Source organism: Lissotriton helveticus, chromosome 2_1 (genome assembly GCF_964261635.1).
Source record: "Lissotriton helveticus chromosome 2_1, aLisHel1.1, whole genome shotgun sequence".
Taxonomy (NCBI): Eukaryota; Metazoa; Chordata; class Amphibia; order Caudata; family Salamandridae; genus Lissotriton; species Lissotriton helveticus.
In genome coordinates this window covers 2,081,703,887-2,081,729,450 of record NC_136059.1, presented here as the reverse complement: position 1 = coordinate 2,081,729,450, position 25,564 = coordinate 2,081,703,887, and the positions used below count along the sequence as shown (strand labels likewise).

At 41.6% G+C, this 25,564-nt stretch overlaps 1 protein-coding gene across 6 annotated transcripts in view; it reads right to left on the bottom strand.

The window, feature by feature from the left end:
* LOC144819055 (kynurenine/alpha-aminoadipate aminotransferase, mitochondrial-like) overlaps window positions 1-25,564 on the bottom strand; it is a 442,105-nt gene that overhangs the window by 379,424 nt on the left and 37,117 nt on the right. The gene's annotated exons all lie outside the window — the stretch shown is intronic.

Genomic DNA, 25,564 nt, shown 5'->3' with positions numbered 1-25,564 from the left:
AAGTAATCCCAAAGGTCTCGGAGTTGCAATTGTAGCGGCGTTAAAAATCGTACCTCAAATCCAGATCGATATTGAGTAAAAGCCATACAAGAGTCCAACTTTAAAACTTTGTTACAAACAAAGAAATCAATCCACATGTTTCACTTTCATGTGAAAACTTAAGAGAATTGCCAGTGATCATGCAAAGGAATACATTTGGTGTGTGTGTGATAAAAGAATTATTGGTGACAAGGCAAAAGTGCCAGATGCAAAGACGGTGATATCTTTACTCTTTTTCACATTATAAGATACTCGAAAACGATTGTGTACACTTCCTTAGATGGTTACAACTATTACATATTTTGATACAACTAATCTTTTAAGGACCGTTCAAAATTTTAATACAACACGAATCACATTTCTGTTAGTGACAGGTTCACTCTATTGCGTGAAACTTAAATAGCCACCCAGATGCGTGAGAAGGCAAAGGAAAAAAGAAGACCAAAAACACCTGTGATTATAATCCTCCAATATTGTGTCACCTAAAAGGACCGTGTAAAATAGATAAAGTCGTACTGTGATAAAACCACACATAGATATGCATAATACATACCTAAATCCTAATGGATAGTACAGTAAATCCCTATAATGGGGAAGAAGAGGGGGAGAACTTATTGTAACTCCAAATGAACCTGTGGACTGGCGGACTGTTAGTGTTGCTACACACGAACAGATAGTAAACGTAACATTTCAAGGACTGGTGACTTACCCCACGACTGGTGATAATTCCGATCCAATCTAGATGTCGATGGATTGTTCAGCAGGTGATGGCCAGAAGAATCAATTGGAAGCGCTGTCGCATACAAGGTCCCATTAAAAATCGTACCTCTGAGTCTATCCCACAGTGAATACGGCGTCCCACTCGTGGCGATGGATACATCAACGAAATAGTGAAGAACACATGCGCTCAAATACGGCAAGCACTTGTTGCCTGGTAGTGCACTGGAACGCTAATTCTGTTTCCGGCTGAATCACAAACAGGAAACCGGAAGGGAGTATGTGAAAAGTTGCGGCGTAGTGCGCTCGACTGCTAAAACTAATTCCCGGGTGTCTTCAAATATGAGACAGGAAGTGAGTATGCGAAGGTCGCAAGAGAGAAATCCCGCAAACCTCTAGACTGTTCGTCTAAGGTATTGTCATTTCAAAAGGATGTGCGGACATGTAAATAGTATGGAAAGCCACTGTCAATACTGTATGGGCCATACTTAAAAGAATACCAATAATGAATAATCCTATCCACAAATCTATTTGTTTATCTAAACGATTGATGATAATGTTGCAGAGGTCCCGATATGAAGGGTGAAAATATAAAGAGAATATATTTTGTGAAATGACATGTGTATTCAGAAGAAAAGGACATAGTACCAGACATAGTACCACCACCAATGTGACTGGCACTGTGTGTACAGCATACAATGTAAGATGGTTGTAACTGGTTTGGTACTAGCCCAAGTGGCCCATTTCTTATGTAGTTTCCGGTCCACTGTAAATAGACATTTAGATGTGGTAGCCTGTATAACCAAAAGAACAGGACATAGTACCACCACCATTGTGACTGGCACTGTGTGTACAGCATACAATATACGATAGTAGTAACTGATTTGGTACTGGCCCCAGTGACCCAAATATTGTGTAGTTTCTGGTCCACTGAAGACATACATGTGGATATGGTAGCATAAGAACAAACATTCATACAATTTTTACATTTGTCTAAATGAGGTACATATATTATTAACAAATAGTGGGCTCAACCCCCACAATTCACACATATTGTTACTTAATTCGCCGAAAGCGCAGCGTCTGTAGGGACAACATAATGTTTCTCATAATGTACATTTAGCCTAAGAAATACTGCATCTCAGAATCACAATTTAAGCCATGTTTGACTGATTCCAGATGCATTATCCATAGGGCCTCAGTCCTGCAAAGATGTAGCTCCCTGTTCCCCCCTCTAGGGTGTTGTTCTACCTGGTCAATCCCAAAGAAGGAAATTTGTTTGTGTGTCACTTGTGCTGGCCACAACGTTGCATGAGTAGCCACTGGATATCTAGCATCACCCTGTTTTAGTGCTCTTACATGTTCTGTGATCCTTTCTTTCAATGGTCTTATAATGCTACCTACATATTGTTTTTGGCATTTGCAAGTGATCACATACACAACAAATCTTGAAGTACAGTTAATGTTGTTCTTGATAATATAGGTCTGATTGTTCGGTCCTTTAAAGCTTTTCACTTTGTGTTGTGCCCACTTACACATACTGCAGTAGCCGCATTTGTGAAATCCCAAAGTGTATGGTGTTAACCAAGTGTTGGTTTGTGGTCCTCTGGGCATAGAGGGACTTAGTCTGGTGGGAAGGGTCCTACCTCGTCTGAACGTAATCAAAGATCGTGTAGGGATATTTGTGCCAAGATATTATCAGCCTTTAGCAGTCCTCAATGTTTAGTCATACTTTTTCTCAACACCACATTGAGACCATTGTATTCTGTGATCATACGTACCATTGTATCATCCTCGGTTTTGGGAGATTTTGTTTTCAAAGTGTCAGCCCTTTTGATTTTGTTGATTTTCTTTGCAGCTTGGTTCAGTACATGTTTGTCATAGCCTCTATTACGGAATCTTTGTTCCATATTGCTTCTACATCTTTCGAATTGGGGAGATGTAGGTAAATGGAGGGTTAAATGGGCAAAGAAGAAAGAAGAAACCAATGATAAATCCACATTTGCTTTTCCAATCAAGGAAAAAGAGACAGTGGCAACTGAGTTTCCTATGAGAGAGATACCTGGAGGAGGATATGTGCATGTTCCTTGGAGCAGACAAGATATATTGTCATTCACAAATGATTTTCCTAGGTTGAGAGAGAAACCAGTGGAATGGTATCGACAAGCAGACAGATTTGTAAAAGTGTCAAAAGTGTTATGGATTGATTTAGCTGGATTGTTTGACATAGTAGTGCCAGCAGACCTATGGACAGAATGCAAAATATCTGTATATTGGCCAAGAGAAGAGTTTCCCAGAGACAAAGTAACGGGAGCTCCGTCACCAGACGTAATGAGAAAATACGAACAAGGAATAGTGTGGTTGAAAAATAAAATACCTCCAAAAGAAACTGATTGGGTGAAAATAGACAGGACCACACAAGAGCCAAAAGAAACTGTACATTCATTTTATGAAAGGTTGTTTTTCAAACAGTATAGTGGTTATGAGGAATTGAATGAAAAGGACATGAGTCATTTCATATATAGATTTGTATATGGTTTGAGACCTAAATTTCAGATATGATTAGACACAGTAGGATAGGATGGCAGTCGAGCTCAGTAGATAAAGTACTGAGACAGGCAAAATATTGCAGTGAAGAAATTGATGCAAAACAGAACAAGCATTTGCAATGCAATAGGTCTCGCAGCATTAAAGTTTGAGTTACTGGCATTGTAAATGACAATGCTTTGCATTAATTTTTTTTCTTGAATTTGCAATTGGTATATAAACATTGTTTGTGAATGGTTAGTTGTTGCTTATGCTAAGCAAAGTTGGCAGTAATGTAGAGTGCTAGTCTTGCTTGTTATAAGCATGCTGATTTAAAGCACTCTGATACCTGCGGGTAAAGTTTGCGCCATATAAAAGTGAAAACTAATAAATAAATAATAAAAAAAAACTTACCTGTACCACGTCCACCAGACCATAAATACCGTGCTAAAAGAAAAGACCATTCACCATCTCCTTCTAGGAATGAGGCTGCCAGGCCATAGACAAGCTTAGAAAAAAAACTATACTTTTGCGCTACTTATTGTTTTTTGTATGCATGGTGCACGCACCTACAAAATGACGCAACCACTGTGCTTTTTTAATATTGCTTGTTTTCTTTAACCTACTGGCATTGCAAAAAGGAGTACAAAGCTGTCTAAAGGCCCCATGCTGCACTTTTGAGTGCAAATGGTCTTTTTATCTTTCTACTGGAGTTTAGTCCAAGCGCTGATGGGGGGGGGGGGGGGGGGGTCCCATCTGAAACTCTTGCTCTGCTCCAGACATGCAGGAGTCTTGCTTGTTTATGTGGCTTATTCAAGACCAAATGAGCGAGGCAACATACTGCTTAGCTTGTGAGCATCATCTCTGAACTGTTCTGTTGTGACTATCACAGAAAGCAGGACACAGACAATGATGATAACAATATTTACAACGAGTTTAAGCTATTGCTATCGTTAATGACAATGCTTTTTATTTATGTTTAAAAAACATAAATAAAAGGCATTGTCATTTACAATGCCAATAGCTAAAACTTGCGTAAATGCGAGACCTGCTGCATGGCAAATGCTTGTTGTTTCCTGGTGGCAACCGGCCGTCTGCGTGAGCCGAAAATAAAGGGCAGAGCAGGTCAAGGGTGGGGAAGCCAAAGTATCCTGATGTGATATTGTATTGGTCACAGTGGGTGCATGCAAGTAGCGGCCCCACTAAATGAGGTGTGAATCACGGCAGCAGCAGGGCCACCAGAGGTAGCAGTTTTCATGCTAACCTAACACTGATGGCCCTTTCGGTGTTGTTATGCAGGCCGCTAGACACAGAGGGGAAGGTGAAGGAGGTTGTGGGCACTGCAGAGGCCTTCCTCGATAAGCACCACACAGGGTGAAAGATAAAAGTTGAAATTTTAAAAGTAGGACTATTCCTACAGTCCTGGGACGCTTTTTAAAAACAAAGAAGTAGGGGAACGGACTGACATAATTTTTAAAAGTAGGGGCACGCCGTGCCCTTCTGATCCCGCCCACTTCTAATACTTGTTAAGAGGCCGGAGTTGAGCTGTGTGTCCAACTGGCAGGTCAGGGGTTTGAATCCAGACAGGGCTGACTTAGGTATTCGTTATTCCAAGGCGCCATTGAATGTGGCTTTACACCTTCCTTTCACAGTGCTACAACATGGCGATAGGTCTTTAGTAAGATCACTGGGGAGAGGATGTATGACGTTACAACTCATACTTTTACAACGCATGCCATTACAACGAATTTTTTACAACGCAAAAACTTTTACAACGCATGTATTTACAACGCATGTTTTTACAACGCAGGTACCTTTACAACGCATACCATTACAACGTAAGTATTGGTAAGTATATATTATTATTTTTTAATTGAAAATAATATAATTTTATTTAATTTAATTTAATTTTATTTAATTGATTTAATTTAAATTTAATTTTATTTTATTTTTACCTTATACCCTGTACCCCAAAAACTCAAAACTGACCCTGAACCCTAAAAATACCCCTGTACCCCAAAAACCCAAAACTGACCCTGAACCCTAAAAATACCCCTGTACCCCAAAAACCCAAAACTGACCCTGAACCCTAAAAATACCCCTTTACCCAAAAACCCAAAACTGACCCTGAACCCTAAAAATACCCCTGTACCCCAAAATCCCAAAACTGACCCTGAACCCTAAAAATACCCCTTTACCCAAAAACCCCAAACTGACCCTGAACCCTAAAAATACCCCTTTACCCAAAAACTGAAAACTGACCCTGAACCCTAAAAATACCCCTTTACCCAAAAACTAAAAACTGACCCTGAACCCTAAAAATGCCCCTTTACCCAAAAACTGAAAACTGACCCTGAACCCTAAAAATACCCCTTTACCCAAAAACTGAAAACTGACCCTGAACCCTAAAAATACCCCTTTACCCAAAAACTGAAAACTGACCCTGAACCCTAAAAATACCCCTTTACCCAAAAACTAAAAACTGACCCTGAACCCTAAAAATTCCCCTTTACCCAAAAACTGAAAACTGACCCTGAACCCTAAAAATACCCCTTTACCCAAAAACTGAAAACTGACCCTGAACCCTAAAAATACCCCTTTACCCAAAAACTGAAAACTGACCCTGAACCCTAAAAATGCCCCTTTACCCAAAAACTGAAAAATGACCCTGAACCCTAAAAATGCCCCTTTACCCAAAAACTGAAAACTGACCCTGAACCCTAAAAATACCCCTTAAAAAAAACCAAACATATAAAATTTAAAATATAATTATATACTTACCAATACTTACGTTGTAATGGTATGCGTTGTAAAGGTACCTGCGTTGTAAAAACATGCGTTGTAAATACATGCGTTGTAATGGTTTTTGCGTTGTAAAAGTTTCGTTGTAATGGTAGTGCGTTGTAAAAGTTGCGTTGTAATGGTTGTTTCCCCTGGGGAGAGGATGTGGACGGCTAGACTACCGACTTTGGAGCTGGGAAACCAAGGTTCGAGCCTCGGGGTCGACTCCACGTCCTGTAATTCTGTGCAAATCACGTAATGTGCCTATCAAAAAAATGAATGTGTCCTTGTGTAAAGTAACTGGTGCGTGCTCATGTATAGCGCTCCAAAACCTTCGGGTCGAGTTCGCGCTATATAAATCTGTAAAAAAAATATGTAATTCAAGGACGCTTGTAATCGAACATTAAAACGCAACCCATCTTATTACAGCCTAGTTTTGACGTCAATCTTTACCTGCACAATGAAAATGACATAGCAGTTCTACGCCAATAAGGCACTTAGTTTGAGTTGGAATGTCGTAATACCTCTGCGAGAGCCAGCAGGCAACACGAAAGGCGGGTCAGTGAACATAATTACACCTGCTTGGTTAAACAATAAAGGATTAATTAGCTAGTGAGCAATCTCTCCAGGACTGATAACCAGAGCTCCAAAGTACAATACTGTCCATGATGAACAGGTGGGGGGTGCCGGGACACCCAATTTGCCAAAGGTGGTGCTATGCAGGTTTGTTTTAAAATTATCATAAGCCGTATTATAGGATCAAAAAATACCATAAATTAGTTTGCCTTTTTGTAAGTCACAAGTAAGACGTCCCTCTGTCCATTACGATAATATATTTGAAGGCCCCTTTTAATATTCTGGTTGGAAGAAAGGGCCCGAAGCATGTTCTTCTGCCCACGTTTATAGTTCATTCAAGGTGATCTTGGAAAGGAGCTATTACAGCTCAGAATTTAGGAACACTAAGGAGAACTGTGGCTATCCAGCAAACTCACTTTTCAGCTATTCACAACAACAATCCATATTTGTAAAGTGAGACCATGTCACCTTTTAACGTTTCAAGGCACTGGGTGCACCGTTTAAGGTTTCAGGGCACTGGGTGAAGGGAGATTAAGTGAGCTATTGCCCAGAGTCACGTGGTGCTGAGCAGAGCTACTGCCGGCCCAGGATCGAACTATGAGCCCCGCTCCCTGGAGTCAGCCGCTCTGGCCTCTGCGTCACACCTCTTTCATTTTATTTTTTGCTCCTGTATCTGTCTCAGTACATTCTAAAGATGCGTTTCCTTCTTTTATAAAAAAAGATGCTACACAGTGAACTTTTTCTTGGGAGAAAAGCACAACAGTGCATCATGTATATGTAATTAAGGTTCTAGCCATTATGTCATGCATCCGCCCCGCAAGCTTAGCAGCCAATCAATCAATTAATTGTGCATCCTGGCCCTTTCAGGATATTAGCTTCTGTATGAGATTACCGAGCGCACAGCTAAGGTTCCACTTATTAAACAAGCTTTGATAAGAGCAACAATCTCCCTGGCGAAGGGCAGGTTCTAAATGAAGGGTACTCGCCACACCCCCCCCAGCGATTCAGAGGTGAACGAAACCGAAACCTTCCGTGGGGCGAAACTTCCGTCTTCGGAAGCCCGCGCACGCGCCCACGGAGAGAAGCAGTGCTGGTGACGCGGGGCTCCCATGCCTGAGGGAGAGCCCCGCGGTGGTGGCTGAAGTCCGGAGTGGCGGTAAGTGGGCCTTACTTGTTGGGGGGGTCTCGGGGCACTTGTGTGTGTGTGTGTGTGGGCGCGTGTGTGTATGCGACGGCGGGGGTGGGTTCTCTGTATGCATGTGTGCGTGAGTGCATGGGCGCTCATGTGTGTGTCTCTGTGTATGCACATGCGTGTGTGGTGTTGGAGCTTCCCAGGAGACAGCAGCTGGCCACAGCGAGCGCGTTCGCATGGCCCGCTCCGATCACCTTCTCGGAGAGGAAATGCGCGCGGCCAGGTGCTGTCTCCTGGAAAGCAGAGTTGCTAACAATAGATCTCTGGCGAGACAGCGCTTCGCACTGTAATCGCCACAGGACCTAAAAAGCTGAAAGAGAAAGCCATGTGGGCACAAGTGAAAGTAGCAGAACAGCAAGGGGCACAAATGGAGAATAAAAATACAGGGAATCAAGGTAGTTTTAAGGGTAAACCCAAATTAGTAGGGAATATTGATGAATTGAAAAAGAAATTTCCATGTTTCAATTGTGGCAAGTTCGGGCATTGGAAGAAAGAGTGTAAATGTCCGCCTAGACTAAACAGAGAAAATACATCATTGAATCCGCATGTGCAGTTTGAGGTAAATCAACAGCAACCGCAACAACAGCAGATAGCAAATCAGCAAAGTCAGGTGCCACAACCGCCACTGCCATACAGTGTAAACCAGCAGAGATACAGTGCAGAGACAGGATTCAGCGGAGGTGAACAGGTAAAAAGACCGCAAAGAGTGAATGCGTGTCCTCAGTATTGGTTACAAGAGGAGGATGGCAGTGAGTCGGATGAAAGTTTCTGACGGTGCCTGAAAGAGGAAGAAGAGTGTGTACTTGGAGCCACTCTTGAGGTAGATCAGTCAACTCCATTTGTCAGCAGAAAGGTGAATGAAGTGGAAATAACTTTCCTAGGGGACACTGGTGCTACCCGTTCTACTGTTAGATCAGTGGAAGTTCAAAATCTTCCTCTGTCGGGAGAGACCATTCAAGTTGTAGGTGTAGCTAACAGACAGATAAAAACTCCCTTGACAAAACTAGTAGAAATAGAAATTGGAACTTTCAAAGATATGCATCAATTTGTGGTGTGCGATAGTAGTCCTGTTAATTTGTTAGGTAGGGATATATGGTGCAAGATGAACTGTGCCATATACTGTTCACCGGATGGCATGGAATTGCAAACCCCAGATGAAGATAGCTTGTATAAAATGACAATGCTCATGATTGAGGCAGAGCAGGACAAGCTATTTCCTGTTTTTGACAGAGAAAAGATTCCTGTTGAATTGAAAGAGGCAGTGAAATAAAGTGTATGGAATTTCACAGGAAAAGATATAGGTTTGATGAAAGGCGTTGATCCTGTGAAAGTCACAATAAAAGAAGGTGTGAGTTACCCAAATATACCTCAGTATAAAAGGACTACAGAAGTAATTGAAGGAATAACTCCAGTGATTGACAAAATGATTGAACAGGGAATACTGAGAGAGATAGAGGGCAGTCCTTGTAATTCACCAATTATGGGATTGAAAAATCCTAACGGAACATTTCGAATTGTGCAGGACCTTAGAAAGGTTAATAAAATTGTTGTCCCAGGTTGTCCGATTGTTCTGAATCCAGTAGTGATTCTGTACCAAATTCCTCATGATGCAGAATGGTACACTGTGATTGACCTGTGCAATGCGTTCTTTACTGTTCCATTGCATCCGGAAAGCCAACCAATTTTTGCGTTCCGTTTCCAAAATCGTATCCTAGCATGGTGCAGAATTCCGCAAGGGTACACAGAGTCCATCGATTTTTAATCAGCTGCTAAAGAAATTGTTGGAAAACCTGAGCATGCCTGGAGAGTCTGTGTTAGTACAGTACATTGATGATCTTTTGGTTGCATCAAAAACAAAGGATGCATGTGTAACTGACACTGCAGCCTTGTTGAATCATTTGGCCGAAGAGGGACATAAAGTGTCTCCATCAAAATTGCAGTTTTGTCAAAATGGAGTACAATACTTAGGTCACAAGATTGCTAAGGGAATCAGACAGCTCACAATTGAAAGAATCAAAATGATACAAGGAATGCAGCCACCTAAAACTCAAAGACAGGTGAGTATGTTCTTGCAAATGGTGGGTTATTGCAGACAGTGGATTAGTGGATTTTCATTGATTGCAAAACCATTACAGAGATTGATAAAAGCATATATCAATGATCCCATTGTTTTGACCAAAACGGAGATGGAAGCATTTGAACAGCTGAAAACGAAACTGTGTGAAGCACCAGCTCTAGGAATGCCTGATTATGAGAAAGAATTTGAACTGCATTGTAGTGAGCGAGAAGGATGTGCGTGGTCAGTGTTGGTTCAGAGACATGGACGACTGAGAAAACCAATTGCATATTTCTCAGCTGTTTTGGACCCTGTTGCAAAAGTTTTGTCAGGTTGGTAGTAGCAGCAACTAGTGTAAGTCTGGAGCAAAGTGAAGGAATAGTGATGGGATTTCCTGTGAGGGTATATGTACCTCATTGTGTGGAGATTCTCCTCACTAGAGCAAAAACACAGTATATGGCCAACAGCAGAATGACCCGTTATGAGAAAATAATTTAGGGAGCTGAGAATGTGACAGTTACCAGATGTGTAAATGTTAATCCTTCGACATTGCTACCTGATACCATTGAGGCAGAAGTGAAAGGCAAGCTGGATCACAAACGTTTGGATGTTCTGGAATATTGTACAAAGCCCCGACCAGACATTAGAGATGAACCTTTATCTGAATCAGATTTTGTAATGTTTGTGGATGGATCATGCCTGAGAACAGAGAGTGGTGTTCTAAGTGCTGCATATGCTATTTGTACAGTGGCAGAAGTGTTGGAAGCATCTTGTTTGAAAGGAATTCATTCTACTCAAGTAGCGGAGTTGATTGCTTTGATACAAGCCTGTGAATTGGCAAAAGAGGTGAAAGTAACTTTAGTGACTGACAGTCAATATGGTTACGGAGTGGTTCATGATTACGGACAGCTTTGGTCCCAAAGAGGTTATTTGACCTCTGCAGGAACACCTATTCGAAATGCTGAATTTGTGAAGACACTAATAGATGTGATACAGCTACCCAAGAAAATAGCAGTTGGAAAATGTTCAGCCCACAAGAAGAGTGAAGATTACATTGCCTGTGGAAACAATTACGCAGATGCAATTGCAAAGCATTGTGCTAAAAATCTAATTTCAATCAATCGAGAAAAGTTAAAAGAACATGTTCTGAGTCCTTTAATGCTAACCACTGTAGTTGAGACTTGGCAGGAAGTGAAACAGATACAGGAAGAGGCAGAAGCAGAAGAAAAAGATATTTGGTTAAAATCAGGATGCAGACAAAGAGAGGAAGATGAAATTTGGGTTTACAAAGATGAAAGACCAGTAATGCCCGATAGCATGATTTCAGACATGGCCAGAATGTACCATGGTCAGGCTCACATTGGTAGAGATGCTATGATTCGTCTTTTCAGACAAACTTGGTATAATCCAAAATTCAGAATGATTGCTGAAAGCCTGTGCCAAAGATGTTTGGTATGTAAGCAATTTAATCCTAACAGAAGAACCGTTGTAAGCTTGGGAACCATAGGACGGGAGGGTGGTCAATTTACAAGGGTTCAGATGGATTTTGTTGAGCTGCTTCCATGCAACAGACTTAGATATATTCTTGTAATAATTTGTTTGTTCTCCCGATGGATGGAAGCTTTCCCCACACGAAGAAACGATGGGTTGACTGTTGCTAAGCTGTTTTTACGTGAGATAATACCCCGTTTCGGGTTCCCGGTGACAATTGAGTCAGACAGAGGCCCTCATTTCCAAAATGAGCTTATGCAGATGATCTGTGAAGCTCTGGACATTCGCCAGAAGCTGCATTATGCTTACAGACCAGAGGCTTCAGGAGTAGTTGAGCAAGTGAATGGAACGATTAAAAACAGAATTGCAAAAATGTGTCTGGCAATAGGACTTAAGTGGCCTGATGCCTTGCCACTTGTTTTAATGACACTAAGAAGCATACCTGACAGGAAAACTGGACTACGTCCCCATGAGATTTCGATGGGCAGGGTGATGAGACAGGACTATGTACCAGTTGATAAGTTGTTGACAATTAAGTTTAAAATATTTCTCAAGCGCAACGTACACCTGGGCGGTTTCTTGGCGCTAAAGTAGCAGGCAGCCAGCTGGGCAAGAACAGTCGCTAAGACGTCGACTGAAAAAGCAGGCAGAGCTTACGAAAGAAGAGCCTGAGAAAATAAAAAGGTCTTCAGGGCTTTACGGAAACTGGAGTACTGGGTGAGGGACCTAAGATGGAAGGGGAGAGAGTTCCAGAACATGGGGGCAAGAGTGGAGAATTTTGAGCCACCCTGTTTTTTTTTTCCGGTAGCGAGGTACTGCTAAAAGAAGTTGTGCCGAGGAGCGGAGGTCTCTGCCAGGGACATAAGCCTTGATGGCAGAAGATATGAAAAGGGGGGCCAGGCCAGTCCTGGCCTGAAACGCCATGCAGCCTAATTTGAACAAGGCGCGTTCCCGCACAGGGAGCCAGTGGAGGGTTTTCAAAAGGGGGGAGGTATGGTGGAATTTGGGAAGACCGAAGGCAAGGCGGGCAGCCTGGTTCTGCACTAGTTGCAGTTTACGCAGGCTGTACTGAGGGATGCCATTGAACAAGATGTTCCCGTAGTCCAGGCGGGACAGGACCAGTGCGGACATAATTAGTTTAAGTGCAGAGAAAGAAAAGAAACGAGAGATAGAGCGGATAGTACGGAGAGTGAGAAAGCAGGAAGAAACCACCGAACCAATCTGGGAGTGGATAGTGAGTTTATCATTTAGCTTGATGCCAAGAGTCTTAACAGAGGGAACAGGGGTAGGAGGAGAACCAAAGGAGGGGGGCCAAAAAAGAGAATTCCAGGGACTGGAGCAACCACCCGTCACCACAAGTTCCGTTTTATCGGGATTGAGTTTCAGGTGGTTGAAATTCATCCAGTCCCTGATGAAAGATAGGATAGATTGGAAATTAGAGATAGAGTCAGGGGTAGACGACAGATTGAAGATGAGCTGGAGGTCATCGGCATAGTTATATACCGTGACCTCCAGCTGCTGTAGGGCAAAGATAAGAGGAGCAATATAAAGATTAAACAGTAAAGGAGAGAGAGAAGAGCCCTGGGGAACACCGCACTGGACCTGACAGGGGGTAGCTGAAAACTCCCCAAGGTGAACCGCCTGGGTCCGGTCCCTCAAAAAGGACGAAAGCCAGATAAGGGCTGAGCCTCCTATGCCCGCCGCCTTGACACGGGAAAGCAAGATGGAATTTTCCACCGTGTCAAAAGCGGCGGACAAGTCAAGGAGGACCAGCGCCTGAGATCTGCCTACGTCCATACCCTCTCTGAGGGTGTCTAATACTGACACCACCACTGACTCTGTCGAGTGCTTGGGCCGAAACCCAGCCTGACACGGAGCCAGCCTCCCATTCTCCTCGGCAAAGGAGCTGAGCGCAGATGTAACATGTCGCTCAAGCGACATCATACTAGATTACTGCAAAAATCAGTCTGATGTGGTAACTTCTGTGCTCCACCAGGTGGGAACGGAGTCAAATTACAAAGAGAAAAATCCAGCTCATGATCTAGTCCCTGGAGACTGGGTTCGAGTGAAAGTGCATCACAGGAGGAATTGCTTGGTACCTCGGTGGCAGAAGCCACGTCAAGTTATCTTGGTCAGTACTACTGCAGTTAAGTGTGCTGGATTGAAAAGGTAGGTTCATGCTAGTCACACCATTTGTGTGCCTGAACATGAATACCCGTACGACGGTGAAAGTACAACTGACTCTGACTCTGAAGCTGAACCAGAAAAAACTCCAGATACTGAAGATCGACAGGAACGTCGACATCTGGTAGTATCAGAAGCCAGTTCTGCGTCTGAAGGTGAAGGTGAAAGGGAGGTTGTGGAAATACCAGATTCAAAGATCAATCTGAAGATCGAGAATTGGTAAAGACAGACACCAGTAATGACGCAAAGGAAAGTGAAGGGAAAGTTGTTGAAGAGGAGAAAACTGAAGAGCAATCTGAAAACTCTGAAAGCAGGAACGGAAATCCTGAGACTGGGGAAGAGGAAGTAACTCACGATAAAGATGAGATTCCAAGTACCAGCTATGAAGGTGTTCCTAACAGAGTAACAGAAGAAAAAGCTGAGTCTGATGAAGACAAAGACATTGTGAAAATCATAATCAATGATACAGTTGAAGATACTGAAAGTGAAACTGATGACAGTGCAGACGAAACTACATTAAAGAAAAAGCCCAAGAAAAAGAGCTTGGAGAGTGGAGCATAACACAGTAGAGCCAAAGACTAAGAAAGTCTGCATAGGAGACAATTGGCCTAAAGAAACCGGTGGATTGAGATTCAAAATAGTGAACAAAAGAACAAGAGGAGCAAGTGAATGAAATCACTAGCCAGAAGAAAACACTGAGTAAGAAAATAGAGACTATTCAAATGCCAAAAAGAGTAAGGCGTCCAAATCAGAGATATAAATCACCTGAGTGGACGTACATCGTCCTACCACCAATTGTTGAGGTTAATAGCTGTCAAGAAAACCTGTACAACCCAAAGATGATTGGGAAAAGTGAGTAAAGAAGTCAACCTTGAAGAAAAGAGATAGGTGCTCAAAGCATATGTTATTAAGTAAAAAGTCTGAAGTCCTGTGAGACGGATATTGTAAATATAGAAGAGGTTGGAGTTGACTTAAGGTCGAAGAAGAACTTGTTAGAAAAACTTAACTATAGTATAATTTAGAGTAGAATTGACATAAGGTCGAAGAAAACTTGTTAGTGAATTGAGTGGTGTACAAGTTTTAGGTGACATAAGGTCGAAGAAACTGTGTTAGAGAAAATGACAATCAACAACCACAAAACAAAATGTTCTATTTTTAGAAAATGGTGTAGATGTTGCTCAATATGTATGGGATTGTTGATAATATTATGGGTAATTTTAGCTATTGTTATTCCTTTTCAAGATAGTTTAACAAAATTAAAACCGAATGTGAGTCTAAATAAGTCAAGTGAGAAAGAAAAAGTTCATGAGACTCATGTGTATAAACCAGAGTTGCATCAAGATAGGTCAATTAGTGACTACACGAAAAATACATTTTCAAAGTTATTGCTTGAGTATATTAAAACTATAAATGTCGATGACTGTTATGTTTCTGTAAAATTGCCAGCATCAGTGTCAGAAGGGGTGACCTATCACCACCTTCCTCTCACATATGGAGTCTTGTAGTGTAATTGCAAGTTTGTTTTATCAGACTGGGAAATTGGAATATCAATATTCCAATGTAGATGAAATATTTGCAAAATTAAAAATTGATAGTACATTGAACAAAAGGAAACCTGCCAAAGAGATGGGAGATTATTTCTTAGAATTAGATGAGCTGACACATGAGTATGCTTTTAACAATAATTTGACATGTAAAATGAGAATTGAAGAGAAAGCATTTTTAAATATGGTTGAGGACAGAAGGATTGTTACAAAAAAATGAGAAAATGAAACATGCGAAATCTAAATACTTTACATTTGATGACGAGAATATTGAGGATAAAAATGTGAATGTGGCAAGAAATATAGAGAAATATATAGGGAAATTTTGGATTAGAAGAGAAAATTCAATGTATGATAATTATTTTGTGGGAGCAAGTCAATGTCAAGATACCTATAGAATTATAGGGGGCTGGGGATTTAAAGGAGGAGATGATCCTGTATTTCCTGGAATTTATTTTATTTGTGGGAATAGAGCTTACTATAGGTTACCAGACCATTGGTATTTATTTATTTATTTTTTGGCATTTAATATAGCGCGAACAATTGCCCACAGGCGTCTCGGCGCTACGTTATGTGGGTTTGGTCTTTCCTAAAGTTTTTCATGTAGATAGAGGTACAAATGGAAAGCATGAGATAGGTAAAGTCTTAAGTCGAAAAAATAGAGAAAGTGTATTAGAAATAATAGGTGATGTATTTGGAGCACTGATACCAGCAGTGGGAATTTCGTTTAATGCAAATAGAATCAGAAAATTGTCCACAATAGTTGATCGATTGTCAACAGATACAGCAGGAGGATTCCTGATGGTTAATACGGAAATGGTTGCTATGAGAGCAATGGTGATGCAAAATCGACTTGCCCTGGATATAATTTTAGCAAAAGAGGGAGGAGTCTGTCAGATTTTAAAAGTGCAACAGTGTTGTACTTATATCCCAGATAAAAGTCAGAATCTTGAAAAGTATATTATAAATATTACAGATTTGCATAAAGAAATTGAACCACTGGAGGTTGAAGGTGTCCTTGGAAAGCTAGGCAAAAGTTTCTTAGCAATTAAGCACTGGTTCCAAGAAATAGGTAGTTCAATAATAGGTAAAATACTAATTCCGATAACTATTTAAGTGATAGTGATTTTCCCGATAAGATTATACTGTATATGCAAAGGAAGGAGAGATTTTAGAAAGGCAATAAAGAAGACAATTCAAGAACGAAATGCAAGGGAAAGAGAAAAGAATGAAATAGAAATGGAAGAAATCAGGGAGAAGATTTTCAAAGACTCAAAGGAGAAAGATACTAGAGTATAGATAATACTAAACTGAAGAATTCAAAACATGTTCTGCTAGATTTTCCAAAATTTTGAGATATTTGGTGATAAAATCACCAGATGAGGGAATTGATGGAGCAAGGTGGCAAAACAAAATTTTGTGTACCCCTTGTGAAATCAGTGTTCCATAACATTAACATTTACTAATGGTGTGTTGTGGTGTATTAAATCAACAATAGTATAAGATGCACATACATGAACATGAGGGCATACTAATTTTGCTTGCATGAAGCAATATAATTAACTAATTGGTATTGTTATTGTGTTGTGAACTAATGCATAGTTTAAATATAAATAAATGTAATGTGAATGTGCTTATTGTACACGTGGTTGTGCTGAAAAGTCATCGGATATGTAAGTATGAAACGCATTTATGTGGCTTACTTGCTAGGTAATAACTAATAGGGAAACATTAGTATGGTGGGAGGTAAACAGAAGGGTTTCAGTACTATAATTTAACATGAATTTGTGTTTGTTTCTATGATAGTTCCAAAAGTGGCCTCTGAGGCCTACAAAATCCGGTTAGTCTGGCTAACTGTGAGCAAGTGCTGGACTGCGCATGCGTGCCCAAAGCCTGCCAGCGAGAGTGAGCTGCCTGTGCTCGGATGGGAAGTTCAAGGCTGCTTTGCCCTGAAGTTAGGATGATTGCCAAAACATGGACGGTCAAGTGTTCTGAACGTGAGAGAAAAGCTCAACGTTTTGAGTCAAGGAAGTGACCAGGCCAGAGACTGTCCTAAACAATAAACGCATTATGATTTCTTTTTTTTATATATTTTTATTGAAAAGGTTTTTCCCCCTTTCCCCCCCCCCCTTGGTGACATGAGCAGGGCACATTGATACAAAATCATAGAACACATGTTCCGACATACTTAATACAAGACAATAAGACTTAGGGATACATGCATATTCATAAATTCCGGTATTCAAAATACAGATTCTTCATATTTCATCACTCAGTTCCTAACTTCCACTGAATGAGGGGGCCCCAAATTTGCATACCCAGTTTTTTACCCTTTTTCCCCTTCCTGGCATAGATAGCGGTTTCTAATTTTTGTGCTGATAATACTTTACCTAGCCATTGATGGTAAGTAGGAGGATTTGGGTCGAGCCAAGCTGAGGCCACTAACAGTCTAAAAATCGCCATTGCTACAAACACGAAGTATTTACAATTTGATTGCCCATTGGGGTTTACCCCCAATAGCATAACAGATGGGGTTAGCTCTATTGTTGTTGCTAAAGCATTCTGGAAAAAGTTTCCAATGTCCTGTTTCAACTTATCTAGGTGCGGACAGACCGAGAAGATATGTATCAAATTCGCCTCCATGCTGCCACACCTAAAACAGCTAATTCCAGATATACCCCCCCATTGAGCAATTTTCTTCGGCGTATAATATAAATGGTACAAAGTCTTATAGTGTTGGGCCTGAAGAGACGATGAACACAACATTTTACTTCCCATTTCTAGTGATTCAGTAAAGATATCCCTATCTATATCTAGATCTAGTGACCATTTACCTATCCATTTCTCCAGGTCATCTTTCTTTAATTTTGTCATCTCTAAATAAAATCTCTTTATAGTACAGTCAGAGCCATTTTCTATAAGATCCATCATTATAGTTTTTCCGAAGCCCAATGATCCCCCTTTTTTATTCATTATACAACTTCGAATTTGTAGATATTTAAAGAAGTGTTTTGTATTCAAAGTATACTTATTTTGCAGTTCAGTGAATTGCAAAATACCTTGGACGCCCAACATATCTCCAATCTTGCCTATCCCCCGCCTCTCCCAATCTTGATATACAACTCCTGAGAAAACGACGCTGGGTAAGGAAGGGTTATTTTTGAATCTGGTGTATGCATTGTATTTCCCTATTCCAACCTTTTTGGAAAATCCTTTCCATATATTATAAGCAGCCATTACTGTCTTGAATCGTGTTCTTTTAAAATAACTTTCCTCCGTAAATCTCAAAAATATATTTTCAGCATTTGTGCCCAAAACCAAACCGTAAATAGCGAGCGAGCCTATCTTGTCCCATCCATCCATCTCTGCCCCTCCAATCAAACCCACCATACCTTGCAGTGCTGCAGCCCAGTAGTATAATTTTAAATCCGGTAATGACCACCCCCCTCTCTCCCGTGGAAGTGACATATACCTCAATGCCCGACGTGTCTTACCTTTAGCCCAAATAAAACGGTTAATCATCTGTTCACAAATGTTAAACCATTTGTTATCGACTAAGAGTGGTATTGCCCTGAAAAGATATAAAAATGTTGGCAAAATCAACATTTTAATAATATTAACTCGTCCTACTAACGACAGATGTAGGTTCTCGTATCGATCCAAGTCTTTCTTCGCTTTATCAACTACCGAAGCAATATTTTTTTCCACCAGGTTGTTTAAATCTGCTGAGATATTGATTCCTAAATACCTCCCTGCTCGTACCACTCGGTTATCATCACAAGGAGTCATTAAGTTTTTAATAATTTGGGTTTTTGAAACATTCAGGGAGTAGCCCGAGACTTGCCCAAATCTTTGAGCCTCCGCCTCTACCAGCTCGATCGCTTCCGTGGGGCATGGTGTTATCACCGCCACATCATCAGCGTAGGCGAGTATCTTACATGGTCCCAAAGCTGTATATAATGGGGTGATTTCTGGAGATGATTCTATCTTACATATTAGTGGATCCATGTACATGGCGAATAGCAGCGGAGAGAATGGACACCCCTGCCGTGTACCTCTCTTAATCGTAAATTGTCCTGTAATGCCCCCATTTATTTTTAAGGCTGCGACTGGTTCCTTGTACAGAGTCTGAAGAGCTTTCACATACCCACCCTTGATCCCGGCTCTAACTAGAGTATGCCACAGATAGTCCCAGGAGACCCGATCGAATGCTTTTTCCGCATCCAACAACATTACTGCCATCGGGTCTCCTGTTACCTCGACAGCATCGAACAGAGTAATGACTTTCCTAATATGGTGAGTCGTCCCTCTTCCAGGAATAAAACCATGTTGGTTACTACTGACTAGGGCACTTATTATGCTAGCGAATCTTGTGGCCAGGGCTTTTGAGTATATTTTAGTGTCGTTATTCATCAACGTAATCGGTCAATAAGACCCTGGCTCAGTCGGTGGTTTCCCTTTCTTTAGGATTAACACTATGTCTGCGCCCCCCCAGGATTTTGGGACAGACTCCCCCGTCTGGGCAGCTTGGATCGTTTTAGTCAAGTCTTGCCCTAGACATCCCCAGAAAGTTTTATAAAACTCTAAAGGTAACTGATCTGGACCAGCAGCCTTTCCTGAGGGGAGATTAGACATAGCCTCTTTGATCTCGATATTGTCCAACATAACCTCTAACTCGTCTGCCTCTTCGAAAGAAATAGTCTTAACTGGGATATTCTGTAGGTATTCATTTATCTCTTCGCTACTGCTGGGATTTAGGTCGTCATACAATGACTGATAAAATTTCCTAAACACTTCCCTGATTTCCTCTGGGTCTGAATGTAATATTCCCTTTTCGTCCCTAATCTCCTTAACCGTCCCTTCCGCCGCTATCTGCCTGGTACGCATAGCAAGGACACGTCCAACTTTTTCGCTAAACTCATAGCATCTCTCCCTCCTAGTTGTGTATTGTTTTGCTGCTCTATTTGCAAATTCCTCTTCTGCTTCGCTTTTCACTTTCATTAAATCTATAATAGACTGTTCAGTTGGTTCACCCCTTATTACGCAGTTATTTAGCTGTTCCTCTGCTACTAGTACAGCTTTCTCTATATCGCTATATCGTAACCGTTCTGATTTCCGTTTGTAGGCACTGTAACTGCATGTCTCTCCACGAGCTCCTGCCTTGAAAGCATCCCATATTACTCCCACCGAAGCGCTCCCTCTATTGTGTTCAAAAAACTCACTGATCCATTTAGACATATGTGTTATATACTCATTATCTAAGAGAAGACCTCTTTCAAATGTCCATACCCTTTTTAACTTTATTCCCCCTCCTTGCTTTATCGTTAAAATCAAGGGGTTATGATCGCTAAGAATTCGAGGAAGTCTGTCAATATTTGCTCTAGTCATTAAATCATTGGATATTAAAAAATAATCTAATCTAACACAAATATGATGTGGTGCAGAATAATATGTGTAGCCTGTCTGCTCTGTTCTTATTGTGCCCCAGACATCTCGTAAGGTGTTATTCCCTAGAAGATCGATAAGGGCCTTATGTACTCTTTTCTTCCTGCCGTTATACTTTCTTATCGTACCTACTCCCAGGCCCTCTGCCCCGTTAATATTCAGATCACCTCCTATGATGATCTGAGGAGGCCTAGCTGCCAGCTCTGAATCTAATAGCTTTAATATTTCCGGATCATCCTGGGTTGAGCCATAAACCGTGACTAGTGTTGTCCATACTCCCTCTATTAAAATCTCAACGATAGCCCACCTTCCCCATTGATCTTCTAATTTTCTCCTAGTTACCACATTTTTACTCCTTGATAGGATAGCTACCCCTCTTTTTTTATCCCTTGTTTGGAGCTTACTATTAAATGAAACCCCAACTGATTAAGGCAGAACTCCTCCGCTTTCATTATGTGTGTCTCCTGCAAGAATACAAAATCAACATTCATTTGTCGTAGTCGTAATCCTTCTTTTGCCTCTTTTGAGCATCATTTAGGCCACACACATTCCACGTCACAAATCTAAGAGACATGGCTATTTTCTAAGGAACTATCAGCTACCTGCTCGCTTTTTTTTAATCGAACTATCAAATTCATTCTTTGCTAATTCTACTACACAAAATACACAGATTTCTATTTTTATGTTCATAATATCTTCAGTGCAGTAACCATGCTCATGCATATGTTTTAATTTGTGTTCTTCACACTCCCACCAATTCCCTGCACCCTTGTGCCCTGCCCTTCCTCCCACCCTCCCCGCCCTCCCCCACCCCAGGCACCCCTCCCTCAGAAACCCGCCCCCCCTACAGGCAAATAGGTCCGAAGGACCTATGTCTGGCCGACGTTGCCCGCAGGATGTCACGCCCGCCCTCCCTCCCCTGGCTTTCTTAAATCATATTGATGTGCTCTCCCCACTTAATGTTAACCTCAGACACCATTCTAGCAATACTAATACCCACCTCTATACCAAGACAAGCCTACATATCCCCAGTGTCCAGGGAGAAAAAGATCATAAATGTAGACCTATAACGTCCTTGTCTCATGCTTTAAACATACACTTACATCCTATTTCCCCCCCCTCCATCTGTTATTAGTCTCTGTCTTTTATTTTTTACTTCTTGCGAGAAATGTCTCTAATAGCAACCGTTCGAGCATCATGTTCTACGTGTTCCTCATGGCATGTCTTTTGATGACCCCTGGTTTCACGCAGAGAGCTGAGGTATTCTTGTGCCATGATTTCAGAGTAAAAGATTTTAAAGTTCCCATTTAAGCCAACCTTCAGACGTGCTGGAAACATGAGGTAAACCTCACAGCCTATGTTCTGAAAAGGGGTAATGAGCTGCCTCATTCGCCACCGTCTTTCCACGGTGGTGTGGCAGAAATCAGGACGAGCGAAGAATTCGACATCCTTGTAGGTGCGTTTGGATTGGGGTTTTGCCTTGCTGATAATCTCTTCACGCAATAGAAAGTTCCCAACATAAAGTAATATTGCGCGGGGCTTACCCTGTGTCTCCTTCCGTGTCATCGGGAATCGATGCGCTCTTTGTATCTCATGGTCCATATCCCATGAGGACAGCTCTGGGAAGGCACCTTTCAACAACTCAACGACAAAACCCCGGGCATCTCTCCCCTCTTTCCCCTCCTGAATCCCAAGTAGTCGAACGTTGTTGCGCCTTTGCCTATTTTCAAAATCCTCTAGTTTCCATAACATATCCGCAGTCGTCTTATCCTGATCCTCCCTAGCATCCTGGATTTTGGTGAGGTCGTCCTCCAGTTTTCCCGTTCTGATCTCCACTTCAGATACTCTTCCAACCATTTCTTCATACATTTTATTAATTTTGTGGAGAGAGGATTGTATTTTTTTATTTGTATGCCTAGCCCTCCTTCTTGCCCTTTGGCTCTCAATGCGAGCCTCGCCTTGCATTTGTTTTAAGGTTGTGAATAGAACTTCAAAGTTAGAGGCACCTCCCTCTGATCCCTGAGAGGAAACCTCATAGGAACATGTGGCTGCATTTTCAAGCTCCTCCATGGGCGGTACACCGTTCTCCAATGTGTTGTCCCATACAAGTTTTTTTACAACCGACTTTGTCGGGGCTCTGCGCAATACCTTAGACAACTTCTTTTGTCTAGAATTGTTATTAGGTTTACTCTTAAGTTTGGTATTTGCCACGGTCTTGTTGTTTTCTGTGGCAGCTGTTTTAAGTCTTATTTGAGTAGTTTTTTGGGCTGTTTCTTGCGTCGAATCGATTGATTCTGTATCGCTATCTGTAGAAATTGAGGCACTCTCTGATTCAGTCACTTTATTCTCCGTGTCAGTGCTCACAATAGAGCCTGCTGATGTTTCCAATTCTGAATCTGACACAATTTCCAAGCTGCACTTCTCGCTCTCATCCTCGTCATCTGCCTCATCATTGCCAGTAAAAAAAACATCCTCACTAGGAGAGGCCAGTATAGATCCTTGTACATCTAGTACATCTGGTATATCTGGCATATTCATATCGTTTTTCTTGGTTATGTTTGCATTAATCTTTCCCACCAGTTCTGTATTTGTGCCTGTTAAGCTCTTAGCCCCTATTTCGGTCATGTTTGTTATTCCATCGTTGGTTATCTCCTCTTGAGGCCGCCCCACTGTCTCATTTAGATTAGCTTCCCCATTGGGATCGCATACTTCAAAATCGGTATTATTAACAGAATTAGGGAGTGTATTTGTCTCTTTAACTCCGGGTGTAATGTTAAATACATCTTTCCTCTTTAAGAATTTAGCTCCGCCTCCTCCCTCCACTGTATGAGAGCTTTGCAATCCCTCAGGTTCTGTAATCTCGGTCTGTGGATGAACCTCTAGCCTGCTGTTCACACTCCCGGAGGCTCCAATCTGCCCGGCCATTACTTTAGTTACAGCAAGCTGTTTCTCTCTGCACAAGGATGCCAATGTCGGGACCGTGGTCGCACGCAGAGAAACTGAGACTGAAACTGATTGAATGCTCGATGCGGGTGCAGGCGCAGGTGAGAACGTCTCTATAATTGTTGTCTGCCGGAGTGCTACCTCCTTCCCAGTTACCTCGCCGGCAATGGTTTTTACATCAACATTTCTCCTTGTCGAGGCTGGGGCTGTCGTCTTCCCCTTCTCTGCAGCTTTTTCACGGGTTTTCCGTATTTTATTCTCTGCATCTTGTTCGCGGATCTTCCGTATTTTATTCTCCTTCGCCGCCTCTCGCCTCTGCTGTGCCTTTGACCTTGCTTTTCCTCTCAGGTTTGAGGCTGGGGCACCAGAGTTATCTGTGCATGCTTCCTCCTCCATGTCCCCCCAGCCGTCTCGGTCATGGGCTTTCCTCGGGGATCGCAAAAGTTTGGGAGCCATAGCTTTCAGCACGTATTTCCAGCGAACAAACCCAAAGTGGAAGGATCGAGTTATCAGGGACGCAATATATCTGAGCAAAGCTCTTTCCTTTATCTGGGACAAGTCCTTATTTTGTAGAAACCAGGCGGTGAGTTCCCCAAGCATTACACTTTTATCACTTTTATCGCAGCATCGGCGTCGGCGTTTATCACCCCCTCTGATACAGCTCTCTGTGCGCTCTACACATTTCCTGATATTTCTTCTCAAGAAAAGACTTGTCAAAATCTTGCTGGAGCCTGATTATTTGTTAGTCCTTCAAAATCACTGGGCTATGTGGCGCTAGATTCTGGAACATAAAGCATCAGGAGGCAGGCAGGTAGGTAGAAATCAAACTCGCAGGCCGAGGGGTGAGCATAAATACAAATAAATCAATCTGCCATCAGGAGAGGGTCTGGACGTGACTTCCCTCTACGGCGTCTCGGCGGCCATCTTGCCCCCGTTTCTCTCCTACGCATTATGATTTCGCTGATTCGCCGTGAATATGATGTTGTAATGGTGAGGAGATTCTCACCCACCCCAAAATTGTCCAATCAGAACCCGAATTAGTGATGTTATATACTTTTTAGATAGATTAAGTTAGGAAATTTGTGTATAAAAAACCCTGATTTTGCTTAGAGGGTGTCGCTCTCTCGAAGTGCTGTCAGATTGCAGATCAATTCCTGGATGTAAGATACTTCTACTTATTTTCTTGTTTGCTTTGCAGGATTGAAGGATAAGATGAGGGCGTTAGTTAGGGATGTTAGGAGAGAATGAATTTGGAACTATCTATCTTTTGCTAAACTTTTAACTGACTTCTAAATAAATGACTGTTTTCTGAGCTCTAAATAAAATGATCATCCTGAAATAAAGTTTAAGATTTTACTTAATAAAGAAATAATCAATGCCAAAATGTCAGACATATTAAAGTTTTGCTTTTAATAAAATTGGGAAAATGGAATATTAAAGCTGGTCTTGTGATTTTCCTACGCCTAATTTTCTTTCTAGAAGATCCATTGCCACTATGGTGGTGTGTCTGAGTAAAATTCATGTTTGTTAAAACCATAGTAAATTGTATAAAATTATAGGTGCAAATAATAACTGATTAAATAGGTTTAGACACTCCGCCAAATGTTACAGCATTACTCCTTTGACTTTCACCAAGATTCCTTGAAACCAAGTTTGAAGTGAAATTAATAAAAGTGCAGTGTTATGGGCCCCACTGACGAAAGAGTGTGTGTTTGGAGGTTTCAGGGAAATGGTAAGTGTTGATTAGAAATGATTTTTGGAGTTCCGCTGTAGCAGTGATAGCACACTTGGTGTGCTCTACCAAACCAAAGTCCCACTATGAGTTGTGTTTCATGGCACAGAAAAGCCTTTGACACATGTGCATAACTGTCATGAGTGCTACAGCAGGGGTCAAAAATCTACAGAGCTTTCTAGGATTTGCTTGGGTGCATGCTAACCCGGGCAATGCGGGGATCTATCTCTGCTCTAACAAATTCCACCTGACAACAAATTGTCCAGCACTGGCTATATCGGAAAAAGCAGCACAAGTGCTCCAGCTGTACCGCAGTAAAACTTCTTCATGATAAAGTG